Raw genomic sequence first — 23,626 nt, 5'->3', positions numbered from 1 at the left:
CAAATGATGCAATCAAATTAATATTGCTTCTGTCATGACAGGTCTTTTTAATGTGCAGATTTCAATCAGTGAAGTTAACATCTAACTCACTGAAGATGGCAAGGGACTCAAGCAGCTGTCTACTTCTCTTTTAAATAGCTTTATTAAGTGTCGCTGGTCTAACATCAGGTTGCATTTCCACAAACTAGTAAGAGCTGGTAGAAGGAATTCAATAAATATTCGACACATTCTACTGTGCAATGTTTTGTCTGTTATGAGCGGTAAATATGTAAGCAGGAGTCAATAAATATATATGAATTTGGATATTCCTAATTTAATCCCTGGTATTCCCATTTGTTTATGAATTTGCAGCAATTTTCATATCTCCATGCAAATGACTATGGGATGTGGGCTTCTTTTTCTTACACAGAGAAATTTTTTTTTCCTCTGCAAACAAACAATCATTACAGATCAAGCTTGTACTCGAATCCAGGACTTGGGCTCAAGTCCAACTCGTGCCCTAATTTTAAGGACGCGTGACTTGACTTGGACTTGAGCACTAATGGCTTGGATTTGGACTCGGACTTGTGCATTAACTTATTTTTTGGAACATGCCATAATAATTTGGCATAAGATATTTATCCATCCATCCATCCATCCATCCATCCATCCATTATCTGTAGCCGCTTATCCTGTCCTACAGGGCTGCAGGCAAGCTGGAGCCTATCCCAGCTGACTACGGGCGAGAGGCGGGGTACACCCTGGACAAGTCGGCAGGTCATCGCAGGGCTGACACATAGACACAGACAACCATTCACACTCACATTCACACCTATGGTCAATTTAGAGCCACCAATTAGCCTAACTTGCATGCCTTTGGACTGTGGGGGAAACTGGAGCAAGATATTTATATTTACATTAATTTTTATACTAATTTCATGCAAGAGAATGCACATTCACCTGTTCGTATGTCATGTTCAGGAACAAACTAACATTAATGGCGCTAAAATGCCTGGAGAGAAGCCCCTAGGATTGTCCGCTTTGCTTATACTGACTTCTCGTGCAGTGGGAAAAATGCACTGCTATGGTGTTCCATATGTAGAAGATCTATCGAGGAAACGACAGGGACAACCTCAAACTTCAGTCGTCATTTGGTAAGACTCCACCCAGAGAGGTAAGGGACATATGTTCATTGCTCTGGTGATAGTGGGGCTTGCTTGCTGACCAATGAACTAGCTAGCGCTAACCCTCTCTCATGTTATTTGCCCTGTTGATAGTGGATGAGGCTTGCTGAGTGATGAACAAGCTTTTTATCTGTAGCCTATTAACTAAAATGGGGTAGTCAAGCAGTAACATTAGTCCAACACAGTAGCAGAGACAGTTTCACATAAAGGCAGCAGCAGCCACCATCAAATGGTGCGGTTGGAGTCTTGCTCTCGGACTCAACTCGAAATTTTCTTTAATGATTTGGACTTGACTCAGACTTGCACACTGAGGACTCGAGACTGGACTCGGACTCGAGGATTAGTGACTCGACTACAACACTGATGCAGACTGATATTTTTTTTATTAAAGTTCAAATTGTTTTTTATTGTTTTTTTTAAATAGAATTCAGTACCAAACAAGTGATTATTTTGCAATAACACCTGATTCTCGTCTCGTCTCGTCTTCTTCCGCTTATCCGGGACCGGGTCGCGGAGGCAGCAGTCTAAGCATGGAAGCCCAAACTTCCCTTTCCCCAGACACCTCAGCCAGCTCCTCGGGAAGAACACTGAGGCGTTCCCAAGCCAGCCGAGAGACATAGTCCCTCCAGCGTGTCCCGGGTCTTCCCCAGGGCCTCTTCCCGGGGGGACATGCCTGGAACACCTCCCCAGGGAGGCGTCCAGGAGGCATCCGAAAAAGATGCCTGAGCCACCTCAGCTGATTCCTCTCGATGTGGAGGAGCAGCGGCCCTACTCCGAGCTCCTCCCGAGTGACTGTGCTTCTCACCCTATCTCTAAGGGAGCGCCCAGCCACCCTGCAAAGGAAACTCATTTCAGCCGCTTGTATCCGTGATCTTGTTCTTTCGGTCATTACCCAAAGCTCATGACCATAGGTGAGAGTCGGAACGTAGATCGACCAGTAAATTGAGAGCTTTGCCTTTTGGCTCAGCTCCTTCTTCACCACGACAGACCGGTAAAGCAACCGCATCACTGCGGAGGCTGCACCGATCCGCCTGTCAATCTCACGCTCCATCCTTCCCTCACTCGTGAACAAGATCCCGAGATACTTAAACTCCTCCACTTGAGGCAGGACTTCTCCACCAACCTGGAGAGGGCAAGCCACCCTTTTCCGGTCGAGAACCATGGCCTCGGACTTGGAGGTGCTGATTCTCATCCCAGCCACTTCACACTCGACTGCAAACTGCCCCAGTGCATGCTGAAGGTCCTGGTTTGAAGAAGCCAACAGGACAACATCATCCGCAAAAAGCAGAGATGAAATCCTGTGGTTCCCAAACAGGATTCCTTCCGGCCCCTGGCTGCACCTAGAAATTCTGTCCATAAAAATTATGAACAGAACCGGTGACAAAGGGCAGCCCTGCCGGAGTCCAACATGCACTGGGAACAGGTCTGACTTACTGCCGGCAATGCGAACCAGACTCCTGCTCCGTTCGTACAGGGACTGGACAGCCCTTAGCAAAGAGCCCCGAACCCCATATTCCCGAAGCACCCCCCACAGAATAGCACGGGGGACACGGTTGAATGCCTTCTCCAGATCCACAAAGCACATGTGGACTGGTTGGGCAAACTCCCATGAACCCTCGAGCACCCTATGAAGGGTATAGAGCTGGTCCAGTGTTCCGCGACCAGGACGAAAACCGCATTGTTCCTCCTGGATCCGAGGTTCAACTATTGGTCAAATTCTCCTCTCCAGTACCCTGGAGTAAACCTTCCCTGGGAGGCTGAAAAGTGTGATTCCCCTATAATTGGAGCACACTCTCCGGTACCCTTTCTTAAAAAGAGGGACCACCACCCCAGTCTGCCACTCCAGAGGCACTGTCCCCAACCGCCACGCGATGTTGCAGAGGTGTGTCAACCAAGACAGCCCCACAACATCCAGAGACTTGAGATACTCAGGGCGGATCTCATCCACCCCCAGTGCCTTGCCACCGAGGAGCTTGCAAACCACCTCAGTGACTTCGGCTTGGGTAATGGACGAGTCCACCTCTGAGTCATCAGCCTCAGTCTCCTCAGTGGAAGACATGATGGTGGGATTGAGGAGATCCTCAAAGTATTCCTTCCACCGCCCGACAATGTCCCCAGTCGACGTCAACAGCTCCCCACCTGCACTATAAACAGTGTTGGCAGAGTACTGCTTCCCCCTCCTGAGGCGCCGGACGGTTTGCCAGAATTTCTTCAAGGCCGACCGATAGTCCTTCTCCATGGCCTCCCCGAACTCCTCCCAGTTCCGAGTTTTTGCCTCCACAACTGCCCGAGCTGCAGCACGCCTGGCCTGCCGATACTCATCGGCTGCCTCAGGAGTCCCGGAGGTCAACATGGCCCGATAGGACTCCTTCAGCTTGACGGCATCCCTTACTTCCGGTGTCCACCACCGGGTTCGGGGATTGCTGCCACGACAGGCACCGGAGACCTTGCGGCCACAGCTCCGAACAGCTGCGTCCACAATGGAGGTAGAGAACATGGTCCACTCAGACTCAATGTCCCCCGCCTCCCTCGGAAGCTGGGAAAAGCTCTCCCGGAGGTGGGAGTTAAAGACCTCCCCAACAGAGTGCTCGGCCAGACGTTCCCAGCAGACCCTCACCATACATTTGGGCCTGCCAGGTCTGTCCAGGTTCCTCCTCCGCCAGCGGATCCAACTCACCACCAGGTGGTGATCAGTTGACAGCTCAGCCCCTCTCTTCACCCGAGTGTCCAAGACATAGGGCTGGAGATCAGATGAAACGACTACAAAGTCGATCATCGACCTCCGACCTAAGGTGTCCTGGTGCCACGTGCACTTATGGACACCCCTATGCTTGAACATGGTGTTCGTTATGGACAAACCGTGACTAGCACAGAAGTCCAATAACAAAACACCACTCAGGTTCAGATCGGGGAGGCCGTTCCTCCCAACCACGCCCCTCCAGGTGTCACTGTCGTTGCCCACGTGAGCATTGAAGTCCCCCAGTAGCACAATGGAGTCCCCAGTCTGAGCACCCCTCAGTACCTCTCCCAGGGACTCCAAGAAGGCCGGATACTCTATACTGCTATTTGGCCCGTAGGCACAAACAACAGCAAGAGCCCTCTCCCCAATCCGAAGGTGCAGAGAGGCGACCCTCTCGTTCACTGGGGTAAACTCCAACACATGGCGGCTGAGCTGGGGAGCGATAAGCAAGCCCACACCAGCCCGCCGCCGCTCACCACGGGCGACTCCAGAGAAGTGGAAAGTCCAGCCCCTCTCGAGGAGCTGGGTTCCAGAGCCCAAGCTGTGCATGGAGGTGAGCCCGACTATCTCTAGCCGGTACCTCTCAACCTCCCACACAAGCTCAGGCCCTTTCCCCCCCAGTGAAGTGACATTCCATGTCCCAACAGCCAGCCGCTGTGTCCGGGGATCAGGTTGTCGAGGCCCCTGCCTTCGACTGCCACCCAGTCCGCACTGCACCAATCCCCTACTGCTACCTCTGTGGGTGGTGAACCCACAGGAGGTCGGGCCCACGTCACCTCTTCGGGCTGAGCCGGCCCCATAGGCAAAGGCCCGGCCACCAAGCGCTCGCATACGAGCCCCAATCCCGGGCCTGGCTCCAGGGTGGGGCCCCGGCTGCGTCATACCGGGCGACGTCACAGTCCTTGATTTTTTCTCCATAGGGGTTTTTGGTGAACTGCTCTTGGTCTGGCCTGTCACCTAGGACCTGTCTGCCTTGGGAAACCCTGACAGGGGCATAATGCCCCTGACAACATAGCTCCTAGGATCATTCAAGCACACAAACCCCTCCACCACAATAAGGTGGCAGTTCTAGGAGGGGTAACACCTGATTCTTTTTTAGATTAAAAAAAAAAAGTTTTTGAGATGTGGGCTTTATGCTCACACAAACTCCTACAGTTTGTTATGAAATTCATGCATTCATCCATTTTCTATTACCACTTATCCATTGTGGGTCATGGGTGATCTGGAGCTAATCCCAGCTAATATCAGGCGAGAGGTAGGGTACACCCTGAACAGTCACCAGTCTATTATAGGGTGAACACAGAGAAATAGAAAGCCATTCACACTCACATTCACACCTATCGGTAATTTAGAGTAGCCAGTTGACCTAATCTGCATGTCTTTGGACTGTTAGTTAGTTAGTTAGAAACTTTATTGTCCCCATGGGGAAATTTTGGTCAGCAAGTGAGGTACACCAGGCATGTTGTATTTGCCTATAACATGAAGGAACAGAGGAAACCAGGTCGACCTGCAGGTTTGAACCCATAATCTGATTGCTGTGAGGCGACGGTGTTAACCATTAGTTATTCTTAGCCTGGGAAAGAACAAGTCAAAACTTAAAAAAAAAGTCAGAGATCAATCTCATGAACAGTGTGTATTTAAAAATTAAATAAACACTCATACAATGCAACAGTATTTATTGAAATAATAAATGAAAGGATAAAATGCCAGCGGCATGGTGGTGTAGTGGTTAGCACTGGTGCCTTGCAACAAGAAGGTTCTGGGTTCAAGCCCAGTGGCCAACGAGGGCCTTTCTGTGTGGAGTTTGCATGTTCTCCCTGTGTCTGCGTGAGTTTCCTCTGGGTGCTCTGGTTTCCCCCACAGTCCAAAGACCCCATCTCTCACCCATAGTCAGCCAGAAGCGCAGCTTGTGAACAGGCAAGGCAGGCAACTGCTTGGGGCCCCCTGGCCCAGGGGCCTCCCGAGAGTCGGGGCCTGAGGGCTTATTTATTTTGTTTTTTATTGTTTTTATTGTTCTTTACCATTGTATTTTCACATTTGGAATTTAAAAAACTTTGGTTTCATACATTTTTCATTGGTGTCAGATTATTTATAACATATTGGTGATGAACACTGGTCAGAAGGGCCCCCTGGAAATTTTTGCTTGGGACCACAACAGAATCTAGAATCGCCTCTGTAGTCAGCTGGGATAGGCTCCAGCTTGCCCACAAACCTGCACAAGATAAGTGGTTACAGGTAATGGATGGAGGATAAAATGCCCTAAGGATAATTTAAAAATTCCCTGAATTTTTCTCCTTAATTTACTCTTGTCCAATTCCTATCCACCACTCAGCTCTCCCCATCATATGACAGCTAGTTATCAGGGAGGGTGAAGGCTAACTTGTGCTTCCTCCCAGACACATGATGCCAGCCAATTGCTTCTTTAAGAGCTGCTGCTCATGCTGCGTCACAGGGCAACATAAAGTACTCAAAGGAAAGCATCATCTACCTATCGTCTTCCACATGCACCTATGATTTCACAGACACCCATGATTGGCCAGTGTTGCTGTGATTGACAGGAGAGAAAGTATACCATCCGTCCCACCCAGAGAGCATGGCCAATTTTGCTATCTTGGACTCCTAACCACAGACGGCTGTGGCATTGTTGGGATTTTAATTCATGACTTAAAGACGATAAGGCAAACGCTTTTCTCTTGTGCCATGTTGGATTTAAATTCCAACCTGTCTGTATACACACACACACACACACACACACACACACACACACCTGCAAGTGAGCAAAACTCCAAACACAGCCACAGAGAGCAATGAAGGAGCCTATTAATTAATGCAATGAGTGTGCCTCCTGCTCGTAATGTCACAGCAGAGAGTGTCGGCAAGGAAACACAAGTCTCAGCCTGATCTGATTAAGAGCGAATATTTACTGTTTATTAAAAAGCCCCGATCAAATTCCATTTCTGCAAGCAAAACAGGATTCAGCCTTCTCGTACAACGCATGCTTAATGCAGATCTACGAAAGTTCACAGTAGCTGAAACCAATTTAAACGTGTGTAACAGATTTCTTTTTATTTACTTTTCCCTTTCAACAACTATATTTACATAATGTTCGTTCAGCTAGAAGCTCAATATTAGGTTTGCAGTGCATTAGATTTTGCTAGGAGGCAGAGACTCGTTGATTATTAAGTGGCTCAGGGGAGGGTTTATGTGAAACTGCATGCTTCTCTTAGTACTGCTTTATTAAAGGACTTTGTTCAGCCTGCACAGATTCTCTCTCTCTCTCTCTCTCTCTCTCTCTCTCTCTCTCTCTCGTTTCATTCTATTATAGATGATTACAAAAATTATTAAATTTCTTGTACAGAAAGAATTTTTAGTAATGCAAACATACACTGATAACAGACAGATGATTGATGTTTAATGCGAGAATTCAGTGTTGTATGGTGGAAGTGAGGAGATGAATTCTCTTTCCTTTGGGCTCTTTTTCTTTTCTGAATTTTGTCCAATCTATGAGAAACATCATAAAAATGAACCACATAATTTATTACACTGCAGTAAGACATGAACTCACTTGGGTAACCATACTGTCAGGGATGGTTGGAGACAGATGTAAGTGCAGAAGATGTTTATTATAGAAAAGACAATTCAGACAAACAATCCAAACTGGCAAGAATAAATCGAGAACGGTGAAACAGGAAATAAGTCAAGCAAGGCATGAGCAGACTATTGTAGACTAAGCAGGATCAAAACAAGGAACAGGAACACAGGAGAAACAAATCAGGAAACAAGGTCTTGGTAATGTGTCAACAACGCAATACTTCGCAAAGTGAGTGTGCCTTCACATCCTAATATTGAGGTATTTCACTCACGTGACCAAGTCATGTGATGCTGCCATTTTGGACGGCACGGCTCGAATCAGTTTGAATGCGAGGAAGGCGACAAACGAAAAACAAAAGAAAAAGGAGCGAGATGCAGAAAACACCTTCACTATCCAGCGACGTAGGGCATTTACAGGGCGAGCAGAGGGAGAGGTATTTGCAAAAATTGAGGTTAGCAGGCTTAGAGAACGATGTTTACCTGCTTCCACCAGGATTGCTCACTGACGTACGGAAGTACACGAAGCCCTCGTCTTTATCTGACTTCGGCCCACAGGATCTCTATACCTATGTCGTTAAAAACCCATCGCCATACACAGGTATGTATATCTGAAAGCGTATAAGAGTTTGGATGCCTACAAATATTTTGTGTCAGGCTGGGTAACATGCCTACATCAGCGGGTCGTCCCTGGAGCCGGTGGTCGCCATCTGATTACAGCTAAGGTTTGTTCACATTTTCATTTACTTTCGGTCCTCAGGATAAACAAAATGTTATTAAATGTCATTGAAATAACTTCTTAGTCTGTTGAGACATGGCCCGTTATAAATTTGCTGTTACCAGGCAATGACTAAGAACTGTATTATTAGGGTCGGTGTCTGTGTTGTAGCAGTGTACTAGCAACTAGCTGTTAGCACTAGCTAATGTCAACAACATAGTAGCTGGTATGTTACTGTAGCAATGTTTACGTTCAGTCATTTGGATGACTGTTAAAACCTTTCAGTCTCAAGTTTTTCCTTTACTGGATTTACTAGTTTACTGAGCTAGCGCGCTCGGCCAGGCCGGGAGCCATCGCGCGCTCTCCGGCCAGGCCGGGAGCCATCGCGCGCTCTCCGGCCAGGCCGGGAGCCATCGCGCGCTCTCCGGCCAGGCCGGGAGCCATCGCGCGCTCTCCGGCCAGGCCGGGAGCCATCGCGCGCTCTCCGGCCAGGCCGGGAGCCATCGCGCGCTCTCCGGCCAGGCCGGGAGCCATCGCGCGCTCTCCGGCCAGGCCGGGAGCCATCGCGCGCTCTCCGGCCAGGCCGGGAGCCATCGCGCGCTCTCCGGCCAGGCCGGGAGCCATCGCGCGCTCTCCGGCCAGGCCGGGAGCCATCGCGCGCTCTCCGTCCGAGCCGGGAGCCATCGCGCGGTCTCCGTCCGAGCCGGGAGCCATCGCGCGGTCTCCGTCCGAGCCGGGAGCCATCGCGCGGTCTCCGTCCGAGCCGGGAGCCATCGCGCGCTCTCCGTCCGAGCCGGGAGCCATCGCGCGCTCTCCGTCCGAGCCGGGAGCCATCGCGCGCTCTCCGTCCGAGCCGGGAGCCATCGCGCGCTAGCTCAGTAAACTAGTAAATCCAGTAAAGGAAAAACTTGAGACTGAAAGGTTTTAACAGTCATCCAAATGACTGAACGTAAATATTGCTACAGTAACATACTAGCTACTGTTGTTGACATTAGCTAGCTTGCCGTCCAAAATGGTGGACACCGGGGCGTCACGTGACCCTGTGACGTCAGGTGAAATACCTCAATAGGTGCGCTGATTGCGCCTTAATCCCATGCAGGTGTGAGTCGTTAGCGGCGTGTATGGGAGAGTCCGTTTGGAGCGCGTGCTGTCCGGAGACTGCCTGAGAGTCTGTCTGTTGCATGCACCAAGGCGCACAGGTGTGACATACATGCAGATGCTCATGGATGCTTAAACAAAAAAAGTTTAATCTTTTAGATTTTTATTTTTTTAAAGAATTTTATGAGTTGACCTTTAAAAGTGATGTGATTCTAGAGATTGTCTAGAGCTCCCTGATTTTAATACCTTGTTCTGGTTGACTGAGAGAGATGAGTGCTACTGTCAGATTAAAAGCAGAAGAGGGTGTGTATATTTAGATTGAAAAATGGAGATGCCAATGCAGAAAGCAGATATACCTGCATACCTCCTGAGTTGTTCGCGCTGAGTCCTTTTTCCCGCGAGTGCCGGCGTTAATTACTAATCCAGTGTGCTGAGTGCAGGATGTTTAGTCATTCTTCCTCCGTCACTAGCGATAGCTCTATTAGCTTTACTTGTGATAAGTGCAGATTAGTTAGCTCTCTGACGGAGAAGATTTCAGTGCTAGAAGCGCGTGTCCAGGCTTTAGAGCAGGTTAGTGAGCGTGAGAACAGTGTAGTTTCTGTTAGGGAAAGTCTGGACGCCCTAGGTGGAGTTAGCAATCCCCCAACTCCGGCATTAGAGCCCTTACAGCGGGGCGAATGGGTGACGGCTCGGCGGCATAAGCGTAGAGCCAAAGCTACCGCTGAGGCTCGCCCACGGGAGCACCACTCCTCTCCGCGTCACGTGTCGAACAGGTTTGCTCTCCTTAGTGATGCACCCACTGAGAAACCTGAAAGAGCTCTGGTTATAGGGGACTCTATCATACGGCACGTGAAATTAGCTCAGCCTTTGGGGCACCAGCAGCTTTAGTCAGGTGTATACCGGGAGCCAGGGCGCCGGACATAGCAGGTAATCTTAGGGTCCTAGGCAAGCACAGGTTCTCAAAGATAGTTATCCATGCAGGAGCTAATGATATACGCCTTCGTCAGTCTGAGGTTACTAAGAGTAACTTTGTAGAGGTGTTTAAATTAGCGAAGGCGATGTCCGATGCTGTAGTATGCTCTGGCCCCATCCCAATGCGGTGTGGCGATGTAGCTTACAGCAGGTTATGGTCGCTGAACTGCTGGCTGTCCAGGTGGTGCTCTGAAAACAGTGTGGGCTTTATAGATAATTGGGCTAATTTTGAGGGCACTGCTGGCCTGTTAGGGCGGGACGGTATCCATCCCACTCGGGAAGGTGCTGCTCTCATTTCCTGCAGCATAGGTCATAGTCTCAGAACAGGCCTAGTTAATTTCTGACAATCCAGAGCCAAGGCCAGGGAGCAGACGAACAGGCTAAACCGACTGTCTGCTAGCTCCACAGAGTCGTCACTCAGGGCCCACTACATCGAGACTGTGTCTGTTCCCCGAGCTCAACAAAAAGGTAGAAATTTTCAGAGAGTTTGTTCCAGTAACCTAATCAATATAAAATTAGATCAGACTGACTGTACAGCTGCTGCCAGCACCTTTGATCTAAAGGTGGGGCTATTAAATATTAGATCTCTTACATCTAAAGCGCTAATGGTTAATGAACTCATTACTGATCAGGAGTTTAATGTACTGTGTTTAACAGAAACATGGATTAAGCCAAATGAATATATAGCATTAAATGAAGCGAGTCCTCCTGGATACAGTTATATACACCAGCCTCGTCTAACTGGCAGAGGAGGAGGCGTCGCGGTTATTTATAACGATTATCTAGGTGTAACACACAAACCTGGTTATAAATTTAATACATTTGAAGTTCTTCATACTCATATAATGTATGTAGCCTCGAAAAATAAGTCTACCCAGTTAATTCCATTGCTTATTATTTACAGGCCCCCGGGGCCATATTCTGAGTTTCTTTCTGAATTTGCAGATTTTATCTCAGATTTGGTTATTTCCTTAGACAAAGCTTTAGTTGTCGGAGATTTTAATATTCACTTCGATAACCCAGAAGACCCTTTAAAAACAGCGTTTGTGTCCATCTTAGATTCAGTCGGGATTAAGCAGAATGTCATAGGACCGACCCATAATGGTGGTCACACCCTTGATCTAATACTAACATTCAGATTAAACGTAGACAATATAGTCATACTTCCACAGTCTGAAGTTATTTCAGATCATTGTCTCATCTCATTCAAAATATGTCTGAGTAATAATATATGCACCTCACCACGCTACTGTATTAAACGTACTTTCACGTCAACTACTGCACAGAGCTTTATAAATGATCTCCCAGAGCTGTCAACTTTGATTGGGTCACTGTCAGCCCCTGCAGAACTTGATCAGGCAACTGAATGCTTAGAGTCAACATTCCGCCATACTTTAGATAATGTAGCTCCTCTAAAAAGGAAAATGGTTAGAGACAAAAAATTAGCACCCTGGTATAATGATGACACTCGCACATTAAAACAGACCACTCGAAAATTGGAACATAAATGGCGTCAAACAAAATTGGTAGTGTTCAAATTAGCTTGGAAGGAGAGCTTCCTGAAGTATAGAAAAGCTCTTAGTGCTGCGAGATCAACATATTTCTCCTCCCTAATAGAAGATAACAAAAATAATCCTAGATTCCTATTTAATACTGTAGCAAAATTAACCAGGAATAAGTCCACTATCAACACATGCACACCTGCAGTATGTAGTAGCAACGACTTCATGAATTTTTTTAATGACAAAATTGAGAATATCCGACAAAAAATTCAAACTACTAATTTAAGGTTAGACAATGAAAGTGACCTTGTAGTTAACAATATAACTGTATCAGATCATCAGTTAGAATGTTTTACTCCCCTAAAAGAAACTGAATTACTTTCATTAATCTCTACATCAACAGCCTCAACTTGCGTACTAGATCCCTTACCGACACATCTATTCAAACAGATAATGCCTGGAGTAATTGAACCGCTTCTAAAATAATAAATTCTTCTCTTATGATTGGCTATGTACCCAAATCCTTTAAACTAGCAGTTATCAAACCCCTGATTAAAAAACCTGACCTTGATCCCTGTCAGCTGTCCAATTATCGGCCAATATCAAACCTCCCCTTTATCTCCAAGATCCTTGAAAAAGCTGTGGCACAGCAGTTATGCTCATATTTACATAGGAATAACATCCATGAAATGTATCAGTCAGGATTTAGACCTCATCATAGCACAGAGACAGCACTGGTTAAAGTAGTAAACGACCTACTGTTGGCGTCTGATCAGGGCTGTGTCTCGCTACTTGTGTTGCTTGACCTTAGTGCAGCATTTGATACCATTGATCATTCCATTCTTCTGGATAGACTAGAAAATGTTGTGGGAGTTAAGGGAATGGCCCTCTCCTGGCTCAGGTCTTATCTAACTGATCGTTATCAGTATGTTGATATAAATGGTGATATTTCTAGACGTACCGAGGTAAAGTTTGGTGTTCCACAAGGTTCTGTCTTGGGTCCACTGCTTTCTCTCTATATATGTTACCTCTGGGTGATATTATTCGTAAACATTGTATTAGTTTCCACTGTTATGCTGATGACACACAGTTGTATGTCTCTGCAAAACCTGATGAGAGACACCAGCTTAATAAAATTGAGGAATGTGTTAAGGACATTAGACACTGGATGCTTATAAATTTCCTTCTGCTTAACTCTGACAAGACTGAAGTACTTGTGCTAGGACCACATACAGCTAGAAGTAAGTTTTCTGATTACACAGTAACTCTGGATGGCCTTTCTGTTTCTTCACGTGCAGCAGTAAAAGACCTCGGAGTGATTATTGACCCCAGTCTTTCATTCGAAACTCACATTGATAACATCCCCCGGATAGCTTTCTTTCATCTCAGAAATACTGCAAAGATAAGAAATTTAATGTCATTGCATGATGCAGAAAAACTAGTCCATGCTTTCGTTACCTCCAGGTTGGATTATTGTAATGCCTTACTGTCTGGATGTTCCAATAAGTGCATAAACAAGCTCCAGTTAGTTCAAAATGCCGCAGCAAGAGTCCTTACTAGAACTAGAAAATATGACCACATCACGCCTGTCTTATCCACACTGCATTGGCTCCCAATCAAATTTCGTATTGATTATAAAATACTACTATTGACCTTTAAAGCACTAAATGGTCTCGCACCACAGTACCTGAGTGAACTTCTGCTCCTCTATGACCCGCCATGCCTACTTAGATCAAAAGGTGCAGGCTATCTGCTGGTACCTCATATAGTGAAGGCTACATCAGGGGGCAGAGCCTTTTCTTACAAAGCCCCACTGTTATGGAACAGCCTTCCAAGTAATGTTCGGGAATCAGACACAGTCTCAGCATTTAAGTCTAGGCTGAAAACATATCTGTTTAGTCAAGCCTTTTGTTAATGGTGTTTATGAGGTAAAGGAGTAGATCTGGAGGGTCCTCAGACATAGTGTTTTGGTAAACTGGGATGTATGGATGCTGTCAGTCCCCACTCTCTTGCTCACTCGAGTTTGTTGACGGTGTAGTGGCTGGCTGCTTTATGTCCCGGGGCTCCCTCATGCCTGTGTTACCTTCTGGCTCTCTCCTTTTAGTTATGCTGTCATAGTTAGTTGCCGGAGTCCCTGCTTGTACTCGGTGCAATATGTATACTGTTCCTACTTATTCAGGTGACATTGGGCATACCTAACCACCTGTGTTTTCTTTCTCTCCCCCCCACCCCAAATCTGTCCCTCTGAGTTACATGGAGTCAACAGGAAATCTTTTGGTGGAGACGGTGGGGACCTCGACTGGCTATCGTAGCCTGCAGGGAATCGGCCGTCAGACATTCTGTCGCATGTCCCAGACCCGGTGAAATGTAACTGAATTGTCTTGGCCAGGCCTAAGGGTCCCATCTGCATCTCATCATTGCTGAGGAGTGTGCTCCCATCACCCAATCAAGCATCCAGCCAGAGCAGGTCATGATATATTTTTTACCATATTAACATGCCATTGTGTGTTATGCCTGATGTAAAGACTCTCGTCTCTGCGAGCCTACCACACAGATTTAATACTTGTCATTTTTAGGGCATACCTAACAACGTGTTTTCTTTCTCTCTCTCTCTTCCCCCCCCCCCCCCCCCCCCCCCCCCATCTGTCCCTCTGAGTTACATGTTGATCCTGGGATTGAGATGCTGGCCTCTTCTGCCCCTCGGACCTGCTTGATCCATCCTGGTGCCCTGTGTCTGGTCGGAGTTTTATCGCCCCACTCCTGTGAAGGACGGCCCCATGAGAACAGTTGAGGGTTATACCTGTTAAAACTGTTAATATTATAGTCAGGCTGTCTGTTGTTGCCCAAATGAGGATGGGTTCCCTTTTGAGTCTGGTTCCTCTCGAGGTTTCTTCCTCATGTCGTCTGAGGGAGTTTTTCCTTGCCACCGTCGCCACAGGCTTGCTCACTGGGGATAGATTAGGGATAAAATTAGCTCATGTTTTAAGTCGTTCAAATTCTGTAAAGCTGCTTTGCGACAATGTTTATTGTTAAAAGCGCTGTACAAATAAACTTGATTTGATTTGAAACTTGATATACCAGAGGGGACCCATCAGGGCCTTCTAGTCCTTCAAAGAAGTATCAGCATTTAGTCCTTCAAAAAGTATCGGCATTTCAAAAGTTATATTTAACTTCTTTCATTCTTTAATTGCTTTGATAATTTCATTATAATTATTCTCTTCTAATTCAGCCTTGTTTTCTATCAGATTTGCTTCAGAAATGAAAGGGTTACTGTCCTGAAAACATTAAAATAGAGTTATCCAATGAGATTTTGTTTGGTTTTTTTCTCTAGGAGGAGAAGAGTTTAGAGCTGATTCAATCATTGGTTAGGACTTAATTGCTGGGACAGAAGGCCATGGCAGTATATGTTTATGTAGGAAGTGACAGATGAATTAACCAATCAGATTTTGATTTATAGTGGGAGGAACCACAAATTTATCACCCTAGGCCTACTCAAAGGCCAAAATAAGCTTAACTGCGAGTCAGCGCTGTGAGTGTGGCAGTGAAGTAACCTTCTAACCGGTGTAGCGTTCATCAGTAGTGTTAGCAAGTGCTAATTAAGTGGTCAAGCCAACGCTATCGAGAGCAAGTAGCACAGGCTAATGACCGAGAAACTAAGATTTCTGTCTCCAGACTCTTCTTCCACACACACTCACCACAGTATTTTTCACTTATACTTGAGTGTTCATTTCCCCATGTAATTTAGTTAGTTACTTTTAAAATCAACACTGACAACTACACACAACAAAGTGACCTGGCATCCTGCCACTAATCCCTTGCAAAATTCTTTGCCCTGTTGCTTTTTTCGCGTATTTGGCTAAGTTTTGGCTGAGCTGAAGTCCCAGCGCTAATAGTAATGGTTCACCACTGAGATATACATATAAGACATACCAATATTCATTCATTTTCTTAGGATCTCCTCTGTTACCTTTTGTCAAGAGCTTTTATTTTTGCTTTTTGAATGTTTTTTTTTCCATTCTGTCAATTTTACATTGCTTTCCCTTTCTATATCTCTTTCTCTCTCATTTCTTGTCACTCTCTTTGCCACATGCTGAATAAACAGCATTAGCTATTAGTAAGCATGTCATTCAGGCATAAAATTACACCCCTGGGCCCCATAAACAACAAAAAGCTTTGGAAGAATTAAATCGCAATGGACCATATTGATTGCTGAGTTCACATGCAGTGAAGAGTTAAAACCAAAACTGTGTGCAGACTTTCAGATATGAACCTCCCCAATATATTATCCTGTTCAAAATGCTTTTTCCTGAATAGTTATAACAACACAGACAGTGCAGATTGCATTGTATGTAAATGAGTGTTTTACTGGGAAATACACCACTTGTATTTTTCATACAAACTACATCCAGGACATGGAGAATCAAAACCATGGCATAAATCTCTATATTGATGAATTGTTTTGATAAACTTGGGTACTTTTTGTTTGTGAATGTGTCTATATAATAAAAGGAAAATCACACATTGGCTTGAAGATATGAAGTGTATTTTCTCGTCTTGAAAAACTCACATTTTTCATATGAAATACATCGTGGATCTGAGTGACATATTTAAATAATACTGGCTGGCTTTTTTTCATGGTCTATCAGATATATTCCATTCAGCCAGCATGATATTGAACAAGTCAAAGACGAGCTCAATGTCATGCTAGCTGGAATATATCTGATAGACCATGAAAAAAAGCCAGCCAATATTATTATTATCATCATACATACACACTTCATATCAGCATTATCAAAGGCCAACACTAGCTTGTCCGCAACTCAGTGCTGTTAGTGTGGCAGTCCAGTTACCTTCCAGCCAGTGTAGCAGTAGCATTAGCAAAGGCCAATGCTAGCTTACCCACGACTCGGTGCTGTTAGCGCAGTAGTCCTGTTACCTTCAAGCCAGTGTAGTGTTAGCAAAGGCCAATGCTAGTGCAGTCAATCCGAATATTATTATTTTTCCTGTGTAATTTACTTTGATACTTTTAAAATCAACATTGACAGCTACACACACTGGAGCAACCTAGCAGCCAAAATTCTTTCAAAATCTTCCATTTTTAATGAAGCAAACCTGGTGACCATGTTTATGTATGGATGCTGTCAGTCCCCCACTCGCTTGCTCACTTGAGTTTGTTGATGTTGTGGTGCCTGGCTGCTTTATGTCCCAGGGCTCCCTCATGTCTGTGTTACCTTCTGGCTCTCCCCTTTTAGTTATGCTGTCATAGTTAGTTGCCGGAGTCCCTGCTTGTACTCAATGCAGTATACTGTTCCTACTTATTCAGGTGACATTGGGCATACCTAACAACCTGTGTTTTTTTCTCCCCCCCCCCCCCCAAATCCGTCCCTCTGAGTTACAGTGGTGCTTGAAAGTTTGTGAACCCTTTAGAATTTTCTATATTTCTGCATAAATATGACCTAAAACATCATCAGATTTTCACACAAGTCCTAAAAGTAGATAAAGAGAACCAAATTAAACAAATGAAACAAAAAATATTATACTTGGTCATTTATTTATTGAGGAAAATGATTCAATATTACATATCTCTGACAGGCAAAAGTATGTGAACCTCTAGGATTTTCAGTTAATTTGAAGGTTAAATTAGAGTCAGGTGTTTTCAATCAATGGGATGACAATCAGGTGTGAGTGGGCACCCTGTTTTATTTAAAGAACAGGGATCTATCAAAGTCTGATCTTCACAACTCATGTTTGTGGAAGTGTATCATGGCACGAACAAAGGAGATTTCTGAGGACCTCAGAAAAAGCGTTGTTGATGCTCATCAGGGTGGAAAAGGTGACAAAACCATCTCTAAAGAGTTTGGACGCCAACAATCCACAGTCAGACAGATTGTGTACAAATGGAGGAAATTCAAGACCATTGTTACCCTCCCCAGGAGTGGTCGACCAACAAAGATCACTCCAAGAGCAAGGTGTGTAATAATCGGCGAGGTCATAAAGGACTCCAAGGTAACTTCTAAGCAACTGAAGGCCTCTCTCACATTGGCTAATGTTAATGTTCATGAGTCCACCATCAGGAGAACATTGAACAACAATGGTGTGCATGGCAGGGTTTCAAGGAGAAAGCTACTGCTCTCCAAAAAGAACATTGCTGCTCGTCTGCAGTTTGCTAAAGATCACGTGGACAATCCAGAAGGCTATTGGAAAAATGTTTTGTGGACAGATGAGACCAAAATATAACTTTTTGGTTTAAATGAGAAGCGTTATGTTTGGAGAAAGGAAAACCCTGCATTCCAGCACAAGAACCTTATCCCATCTGTGAAACATGGTGGTGGTAGTATCATGGTTTGAGCCTGTTTTGCTGCATCTGGGCCAGGACGGCTTGCCATCACCGATGGAACAATGAATTCTGAATTATATCAGCGAATTCTAAAGGAAAATGTCAGGACATCTGTCCATGAACTGAATCTCAAGAGAAGGTGGGTCATGCGGCTAGACAATGACCCTAAACACACAAGTCATTCTACCAAAGAATGGTTAAAGAAGAATAAAGTTAATGTTTTGGAATGGCCAAGTCAAAGTCCTGACTTTAATCCAATCGAAATGTTGTGGAAGGACCTGAAGCGAGCAGTTCATGTGAGGAAACCCACCAACATCCTAGAGTTGAAGCTGTTCTGTATGGAGGAATGAGCTAAAATTCCTCCAAGCGGGTGTGCAGGACTGATCAACAGTTACCGGTAACGTTTAGTTGCAGTTATTGCTGCACAAGGGGGTCACACCAGATACTGAAAACAAAGGTTCACATACTTTTGCCACTCACAAATATGTAATATTGGATCATTTTCCTCAATAAATAAATGACCAAGTATAATATTTGTGTTTCATTTGTTTAACTGGGTTCTCTTTATCTACTTTTAGGACTTGTGTGAAAATCTGATGATGTTTTAGGTCATATTTATGCAGAAATATAGAAAATTCTAAAGGGTTCACAAACTTTCAAGCACCACTGTACATGTCGGTCCTGGGATCAAGATGCTGACCTCTTCTGCTCCTCGGACCTGCCTAATCCATCCTGGTGCCCTGTGTCTGGTTGGAGTCTCATCGCATCGCTCCTGTGGAGGGTGGTCCCATGTGGACAGTTGGGGGTCGCGCCTGGAGGATGCTCTGGACTCTTGCAGTGGTGCTTTTGTGGCTGGGGACTACAGTTGACTTGCTGACTTTAGGACTGCAGTTGACTTGCTGACTTTAGGGCTGCAGTTGACTTGCTGACTTTAGGGCTGCAGTTGTCATGAACGATTTTGCGCTCAGGTTTCCATCGGTGGGGAGTTTATAGCATCAACGAAGCTGACTTTATGTTAGGACTGTTAATGTTATAGTCATGTTGTCTGTTGTTGCCCAGATGGGGGTGGGTTCCCTTCTGGGTCTGGTTCCTCTCGAGGTTTCTTCCTCATGTCGTCTGAGGGAGTTTTTTCTTGCCACCGTCGCCACAGGCTTGCTCATTGGGGATAGAGTAGGGATAAAATTAGCTCATATTTTAAGTCATTCAAATTCTGTAAAGCTGCTTTGCAACAATGTTTATTGTTAAAAGCGCTGTACAAATAAACTTGACTTATTTACAAATTGTCACTGTACCTCACTAACACGGAAGATTTACATCTCCGACATGTGACATCGTGTTGTCTTGGCAATGTGCAATATTTTAACAATATTGCACACTCATTATCCATTAGGTGGAGTGGCATAATACACAGAGGATAAGCGATATGATAACAATATTGCATGCTATCAATAAACCCACTAGAAGGGAATAGAATACATGTTTTTATCCCATGGAAAAAGTGGCCCATATGTATAATAATTTCTGATATTTCATTCCGATGAGGTCACTCCCAGTGTTTTCCCACTGACTAGACATTCATTGTCAAAATGGCGAACCGGTAAAAGATTAAAATTCTTTTGATTAACTTGCATATTTTTTTTCTGGATGTGTCCATATAATATAACAAACATTATAAAGGGGCACAAAGATATGAAGTTTATCTTCTGCTGTTGAAAATATTTTCACTCGTTCACTCCGCTCACTCTTGGACATGTTTAAAACTCGAAGATAAACTTCATAGCTTCACACAATCATGTCATATCCTCTATATATTAGATTATATTTATGATTTTTATAGTGCAACAGTGAATAATGATGTTCACTGTCAAATAACTGCATAATTGCAATCAGGATTGGACATTTGTCCTGTTTCCAGAATTGCCAACGATCTATTCTGAGCTGTAACATGTCTAGGTGACAGCCTGTGAAATACACAAAGTTTACTACAGGAGAGGGGGGGGGACAGCTAGAGCTCATTAAGATAAAATACCATTTTCTTATATTACTGGCATGTTATTTTTATCATTTTCAGTGGCACAGTCATTAAGGTATTTTACATCAACATTATTACAATGTTTCTCAATTGCATACACAGAAAAGTTGGAACAAATCAACAAGAACTCCATAAGCTTCAAGTAAGACAGTATAAACATGTTTTCATTCATGTTACAGATTGGTTGTACTCTCTGCACAGGACTTTATACACAGATCCCGTTTCTAAAACACAGGTTGCAGTGTTGTCATGCTTATTCAAAAAGCACTACCTCTAAATATATTTAAGCTGAATTCAGTTATCACACAGCAAAATAGTTCACACACCAATCAGAACTTCAGGATGCATAAAAAGAGCCGAATGTGTGGTTTCCTTTAAAGCAAATGACCAAACTAATGACAGAAGACAACAAAGAATGTAATTACCAAGTCGCAGGGCAGAAGAGCAGTGATATCAAATGAAATTTGGATCACTAAGCTTGACCTTGTCCATGGACTCAAGCTGAGCAATGAATCTAGAAGAAGCTGTCTTTTTTTTGTCATAACTACATTACAGTACAATTACTTTTTTCCCCCTCCAAATCTGAGCAAATTCATGGCTGCAGCAGATAACTTACTGCAATCTGCTGTTTACAGGAAAGGTCGGCTAGATGGCAGATTATTTACATTTTCATTACTCAATAGTTACTATACACAACTGCAAAATAGTAGTGTTTTACTCTGTTCTCTATTATACTGTACATGTTGCTGTTTATACTCTGTCACTACTGTAATACTGTAGTTCAATGTATGACATGAAGTACAAGAGGACTATCACTCTGTAGTGCTTGTTCATAAAAATGATGACTGTAACCCCTGACAGTACAGTAACTGTACTCATCATTCTGTATTTTGGCAGAAGTAAGCACCAGCCACTCTTGTGAAATGAACAGGAAATGGTATTTGTGAACAATGTCATAGCCAACAGCATTATTGTCCTACAAATGATGTCAAAAGTCGTGGCATATGTCCCCTGCTTCTTTGGGATGGCAAACATCTTATGTGATTGTAGGAATTATGCATGCACACACATAAGAGCTCCCTTCCTCTGCTCTCTCTCTCTCCTTTTATAGGGCGCGGTCACTGGGGAAGACACACAAACACAGGTTAACTAACATCAGGTGTAGTGATTCTGCCACTTACCTTCCCTGACTCCACCCTCCGTTCACAGACCGACACTTGACCATGCCCCTGCTGCCACAGTGATGTATATGAGGTTAAGTGACGTCCACATCAGAGACAGGCATCATTCATTCATTCATTCATTCATTCATTTTTAGTAGTTGCTTTATCCTGGTCAGGGTTGCAGTGGATCCAAAGCTTATCCCAATAACACTGGGTGCAAGGAAGGAGAATTTACTGTGGATGGGATTCTAGTCCATCACAGGGCACCATTCACCCACACATTGACACCTATTGGCAATTTAGTATAACCAATCTGCCTGCCTGAATGTTTTTGGACTGTTTCTTACTGGAAAAGTGGAGTGGGGTTTTTGCTCTGCCACAGGCTGTGGGACAGGGTTGGCAGAGATGTCCAAAGCTTTTTCCAAGGGACCATATTAGACCTCATCAGAATAACAAAAGGTCTGCTCATATACAGTATTCACTAAAAGTTTTCCATGCATAGTGGTTTCCAGCTCTTTTGAAATCACCCCTTCTCTTCACTTTTAACTTTGTGTTGTTTGTCTGTCGCCATGGCTAAATTAATTTACAGGTGCAATCAGAGGAAAAAGATGGCTCTTGGAATGGTGCTAACTATATTAACACAGTCTGCTGTCACTCTCAGGTGAAAGGTTCAACTATTAACATCTGTCCATGGGCTGCATTTGGCCCAGGAGCCAGACTTTTGAACTAAACGCACAATAGTGGCCTAGACAGCGGTTCCCAAACTTTTTTGGCCGCGCACCCCCTTCTATACTCCAACCAGGTTGACGCACCCCCAGTTCCCCAGTTTCAAAAAAACACACGCTTTCTTATAAGGGAAGCATCTTTAATCGTGCTAAATGATAAACATCGTTTGCCACACCTGCAGGAAACCACAAAAGTGGAAAAAAAAAAAACACCAAAGCTTTCTTACAAAAGCAGCACGTCATGCTCGAATGAGAACATTGAATCACATTAACATATTATGCGCTCTCGTATTTGAATTAGATAGAATTTGATTGAAATGTAACAGTTTTAAAACGTTGCAACACGGTAAATGCGCAAATTCATTACAAAGGGAGATCACATCGAGGCATGTAGTCTACCAGCCAGATATGGGGAAAATATATGATTTTCATCCGTGTTTAAAACACTAGCAACACAACCCAGTCATTACAAGGTTATGAAAATGAATTGAGAATGAATTTAATTTGCAAAAAAGTTATATAATAACAGTAAAAATAGCAATGATAATTATGAACATATGCATTTTAAAGAGATACAACAATTAAGGAGCATATCAGGAACAGATAAAGAAGAGGATCCATCTGATTGTGAAGTGCAGCGCTGGCGGCTCAGTCTGCAGCGAGAGAGAGACAGATGGTGGGTGGGTCAGTAGGCTATTTTCAGTAGCAGTATATATTTTTAGCAAGATCAATGCCATTTGGCCAAATACATACCAATATTAATGCGACGGATGGGCCTGCATCTTGGCACAGAGCTCTCCGATGTTTGGGGTAATTGAAGACAGTCTCAGCCTCAAATCTTTCTCAACATCTCCCAGTCTTTGCCGATGTTTAGTTGCCGATCGGCATTTAGTTTTGCCGATTTCAACCAGTTCAGCATCGCGAATGAATTAATGAAGCCACAAACTACTGCAGAACCGTTACGGCGTAGAAGAAGAGTTAAAAATCGCCATTACATTTTTTATCTTGCACACCCCCTAGTGGCAGCTCGCGCACCCCCGGGGGTGCGCGCACCACACTTTGGGAACCCCTGGCCTAGAAGATCTTCAGTCCACTGTTTAGCAAATCCATTCTTGACCTTTCATAAAATGGGGTTTTGCATAAAAACGCTTTACTGGAATGCACTGGTGGTGTATAATGGACTGCAATTAGCTGTTATGGGTCTGTGCTGAGGAGCTATCTCTAGCTCTGATTTATAAAGGAGTGGCACAAATGTAACTAGAAGGGCACATGGTAGAGGGCATATCTCCACCAAGCCATACATTATCAATATCAAAATTAAAATCACTTTAACCTAGGATAATACTAAAGCTGGACACCAAATATCACCAAAATCCGTTCAATACTTTAAGTTACAATGGGAACAAAGAAAAAAAATCCTGGCTCTGCATTAAAATCTAAGCAGTTATTTCTTGGCCCATGGCCCACTTTTCCTTAAAATTTCATCAAAATCCATTCACTACTTTTTGAGCTACGTTGGGAACAAACAAATGGAGGCAAAAACATAACCTCCTCCAATAAAGTTGGTGGAGGTAAGAAGTAAGACCGC

The sequence above is a fragment of the Neoarius graeffei genome, chromosome 3 (genome assembly GCF_027579695.1).
Source record: "Neoarius graeffei isolate fNeoGra1 chromosome 3, fNeoGra1.pri, whole genome shotgun sequence".
NCBI classification, from domain to species: Eukaryota; Metazoa; Chordata; class Actinopteri; order Siluriformes; family Ariidae; genus Neoarius; species Neoarius graeffei.
Note: the sequence above shows the minus strand (reverse complement) of the source record.